The 5184-nt window shown below is 43.5% G+C and overlaps 1 protein-coding gene across 1 annotated transcript in view; it reads right to left on the reverse strand.

Annotated features, from left to right (window-relative positions):
• Window positions 1-5184, reverse strand: part of FOXO1 (forkhead box O1) — a 110773-nt gene that overhangs the window by 96386 nt on the left and 9203 nt on the right. The window lies entirely within an intron of this gene.

Genomic DNA, 5184 nt, shown 5'->3' on the forward strand with positions numbered 1-5184 from the left:
AAAAAAAAAAAAACCAAGAAAGAGGTAACATCAAATATCTCTAATTATAATAATTTTTTAATGCTGATAAATTTCCTTAGCATCAGTTTTTTAGTTATACCAAATATTTGAAAAGAGAAAAAATACAGGGGTAGCGCCTGTGGTTCAGTGTTGGGCCAAATTACAACCAAAAAAAAAAAGAAAAGAAAAAGAAAAGAAAAATCACTTTATATCTCCGTTAAAATGCAAAACAAAATACTAAGTATTTAAAATTAGTGTTATAGGGTGGTGCTTGTGGCTCAGCGAGTAGGGCAGGTGTTGTGGCAGGCACCTGTAGTCCCAGCTACTTGGGAGGCTGAGGCAGGAGAATCGCCTAAGCCCAAAAGCTGGAGACTGCTGTGAGCTGTGATGCCACATCACTCTACCAAGGGCAACAAAGACAGACTCTGTCTCTAAAAAAAAAAAGTGTTATAATCAGAAAGCCTTCACGTTACTACAAATGTATATGGCAAATATAAACCTAGGCATAATTTGTAATTCATTCTAACTCACACGTTTCACAGATTCAACAAACTGCTCCAAGCACGCAGATAACAGGAGAGAGTGAGACTATAGGAATCTGTATCATATCCTAATCGGCCACTACGGTGAAAATTAAATTCTAAAAGGTTGAAGGAGAGAGACCAATTCAATCACAGATCATAGAACTCTCTGGGTGGAATGGTCCTCAGGAAGCTTTCCCATTCATCTCATGTAAATTTCATGATGGTCTGCATACCTACCCATCCAGAGAAAATGTTTCCAACACAACCAGCTTGGTACCAGGTACACAAACAACCCCAGTAGATATTTACTGGTTCTGCCAGCTCCCTTCTCCTCCCACCCCCTCCACCCAGCCCCGCAGAGAGGGAGTTCCTCGGACAAAAGAAGTCAGTAATTCTCACCTTAAGGTAGCTCTGCTTCTCCAGTAGTCCAGTGACAGCACTAAGGGCTGAAACCTGACACTGGACCCTCAGGGGTAGGCCAAACTGAGGATTCTGAAAGTTAAGCCTCACCTCGGATGAAGGTACACCATCTCTGAAACAAAATTATGGTGACTGAACTTATCTATCTTAATGTTAAATACAACCCTATGCATAACTGAAAAACTTTTTCATGTCAAAATAGAATAAAATCCACATTCTGACTATCACTACCTCAAGAATCTACCAAAATAAGAGCCTCTAGCTAAACCATATGCAAACCATTTCCTCTGACCTTGCTTCCAAGCAACCAAACTGTCTCAAATATTTGACATTTACTTGTATAGATCATTTTCAAATATTTATGTGGTTAACTTGTTTTTAAGCTTTGAAGGACACAATATTTACAAACCTGGGAAGTAGGTGATTCCATCATAATGTCTCTCTCCAAGTAGGATTTGAAGTTTAAATACATGTCTTTTCAGATACAGAATGCAGGGTCCCTTTTCACTATAACCCTTGCCACCCTGCAAGTATAAAACCTTCAATTCGGGGTGTGGAACCCCTCACTCAAACAACCCAAAGGGTCTTTCTCAGCCACCTGCCTAAGGCCTCTAGGGCATGGTACTGGTGGAGGAAAAGCACTAATTTTCTAGATTGAAAAAGGAAAAGTGGTATGAAAGGAGAGGGGAGAAACCTGAGGAAGCCATGCCCAGTCCCCCTCCAGGCCTCTGCTAAGGCTTTAGACACCAGAGCAGGCGTCCTCAAACTACGGCCCGCCCGCAGGCCATACGCTGCCCGCAGGCCATACGCTGCCCGCCTAGGACATTTATCTGGCCCGCAGGGTGTTTTTGCACCCCTGCCTGTCCTGCTTAGCAGCTGACTCCTCCCCGGGCCCACATCCAGCCCTCCAACGGTCTGAGAGACAGTGAACTGGCCCCCTGTTTAAACAGTCTGAGGACCCCGGCACCAGAGCAAGGAAGAGATCTTTATCTTCCCTGTTCCACCGTCCTTCATCAGGCTTCCCTTTTGCCAAGGACCCAATTAAGACAGTGTTAATCATGCTCCTTGGCTTTTTTACTGCAGTTACAAAAGGCAACCACTGAGATTCCCTCCCATGGCAGGTTAATTTAGCTACCTTCAAATTTTTAACTGAGCAAACGAATAGCAAAGAGCCTCGGTAAACTTCAAGGTGGAGGAATCAGGGTTTTGTAAACAGAAAAACATGTTTTCTCAACCCTGCTGCTTATCAAATCTCTAACACAATAAAAGTAGAGATTACCAAAACTATGACCCATTTTCCAGATTTGTGAGGAACAGCAATTGAGAAAACCTAATTACCAAGAAATGTCTTTAACCAAACAAAAGAGAACAAATGGAAACAGACAGTCATGGGGTATACCATTAGGATCAGCTCTGTAACTCAAGCCACACAAAGAACAACTCTGTAATTGAGACAAGTATCATGAAGGGGGGAAAATAAATCAAGATAGAAAGAGATTTTCATTTTGATCTTTAAGATAATGTAAAGAGACGCTGGAACCAAGCCACAATGAAAAAGGCAGTAGCCTCAAAATTTCCGAGTGTGGCAGGCCAAGGTTGTTCAAGAGAAGCGGGCTTTGTGGAGACGCTGCACTTTCTCCATCAGGGTGCTGCAGTGCAGACCAACGGGCCACAACGCTTCTGAGGTAGTACTCTCCTCTGAGAAGGCAGGGGTCCTCAAGAATTAAAGGACTCACCTCCCATAGCATCAGTGGGGATGGGCTACCCCGGAAGAAAAGATCTCTCTCCCCACATATCTACAAAGTGACTTCTAGCTTTCCTCCCACAGGGAGAAGAGACCCTAACTTCTTCCTTCCAAAATCAGAGCCAAGATGATTTGAAAGATAAAGATGTTTTACATGTCTCTACTTACAAATGAAAAGAACAAAGATTAGTTGTAATTTTGAATTTCACTGACTCTACAAACATTAATTGTGATTTTAAAAAAATCCAACTGGCCAATTCCAGGCTGTTTTCTAGTTGGGTTTTGACTAGATTCACCTGGCCTCATTAACAAACATGCAAGTGTGAGATCCTGGTGTACCTTGAGCTCAACGGAGATGACTCAACACCTGTAATTCCAGCCCTCTGGGAGGCCAAGGCCGGTGGACTGCTTGAGCTCAGGAGTTCAAGACCAGGCTGAGAAGAGCAAGCCCTCATCTCTAAAGAAACAGCCAAAATAGCCAGGCATTGTGGCAGGCGCCTGTTGTCCCAGCTACTTGGGAGGCTGAGGCAAGAGGATCACTTGAGCCCAGAAGTATGAGGTTGCTGTGAGCTATGACACCACACCACGGCACTCTACTCAGAATGACAGATTGAAACTCAGTCTCCCAAAAAAAAATTATGTTTAGTAGTAATCTTTCTTTCCTTGAATCATTCCCCCAAGATGCTGCACATAAAAGTTAATTTTAAAAAACAAATCAAAATTGTATATGAAAACAGTACACTGTACCCCATGTTTGCATTAATGTATACAGCTATCATTTAATAAAAAAAAAAAATAAAAATTAAAACAAATCAAAGAGCGAAATATTTTATAAATGTCAACTATTCACATTAACTCAATTATGTAATCTGTTCCACATTTTATCAAACTCTGTGTCAGTTTTAAAATCAAATGTTCATCATATAGTATAACTAAAGCCCAAATTTAATCTGACAATAGAGATCCTCCTACCTATACATTCCAAACTGAATTTCCAATTTATCACTTGAAGAAACTGATGCTCCCCCCTATCTTCTTGGCTTTATGAATGCCAGTCCATCATCCCAAAATTAAATTTAAAAAATAAAATGGATTGGCCAGGCACCATGGCTCATACTCTGGGAGGACAAGGCTGGAAGATCACTTGACCTCAGAAGTTCAAGACCATCCTGAGCAAGGAGGAGACCCCCAACTCTACTAAAAATAGAAAAATTAGTGGGCCCGGCGCAGTGGCTCATGCCTGTAATCCCAGCACTCTGGGAGGCCAAGGCAGATGGATCACCTGAGATCAGGAGTTCTAGACCAACCTGAGCTAGAGTGAGACCCTACCTCTAAAAATAGCTGGGTGTGTGGTAGGCGCCTATAGTCCCAGCTACTCGGGAGGCTGAGGCAAGAGAATGGCTTGAACCCAGGAGTCTGAGATTGCTGTGAGCTATGACGTGATAACACTCTACCTGGGGGTGAAAAAGTGAGGCTCTGTCCCAAAGGTAAATAAATAAAATATTTCCCTTTAGGCCAGCACTCTGGTAGGCCCAGGCGGGTGGATTGTCTGAGCTCACAGTTTAAGACCAGCCTAAGCAACAGCAAGACTCCATCTCTAAAAATAGCTGGCGTTGTGGCAAGCACCTGTAGTCCCAGCTACTTGGGAGGCTGAGGCAAGAGAATCGCTTGAGCCCAAGAGTTTGAGGTTGCTGTGAGCTCCATGGCACTCTAATGAGGGCAACAAAGGAAGATGAGAAGATTAAGAAATGTACTCAAAACAAAGGAAGATGAAATATAAAAGATCCATGTTTCAAGGAAGAGTTTTTTCCCTAATATATTTACACTATGATACTCTACTGAGGGCAACAAAGTGAGACCTTGTCTCAAAAAAAAAAGGAAAAAGAATAAAAATTAGCCAGGCATCCTGGCAGACACCTGTAGCCTCAGCTACTTGGGAGGCTGAGAAAGAAGTTTGAGGTTGTTGTCAGCTAGACTGATGCCAGGGTACTCTAGCCTGGGGCCCAGGGCTGAGTAAGACTATGTCTCAAGGTGGGCGTGCACAGTGGCTCATCCTAGCACTCTGGGACGCTGAGAGATGGGTGGACTGCTAGAGGTCAGGAGTTTGAGTAGTCACCTAAGCAAGTGAGAGATTCCGTCTCTAAAAACTAGCCGAGCATTGTGGTGGGCATGTGTATTCCCAGCTACTCAAGAGGCTGAGATAAGAGGATCAATTGAGCCCAAGTGCTGGAGGTTGCTATGAGCTATGACGCCACAGCACTCTACCAAGGACATACTGAGACTCTGTCTCAAAAAACAAACAAACTAAAAAAAAAAAACACTCTGGAAGGCTGAGGGGGGTAGATCATCTGAGCTCAAGAGTTTAAGACCAGCCTGAGCCAAAGCAAGACCCTGTCTTTAAAAATTGTCAGGCATGGCTCGGCGCCTATAGCTCAACCGGCTAAGGCTCCAGCCACGTACACCGAAGGTGGCGGGTTCGAATCCCCAGCCCGGACC

The sequence above is a fragment of the Otolemur garnettii genome, unplaced genomic scaffold, assembly GCF_000181295.1.
Source record: "Otolemur garnettii isolate 467f Iridium unplaced genomic scaffold, OtoGar3 scaffold00154, whole genome shotgun sequence".
Classification (NCBI taxonomy): domain Eukaryota; kingdom Metazoa; phylum Chordata; class Mammalia; order Primates; family Galagidae; genus Otolemur; species Otolemur garnettii.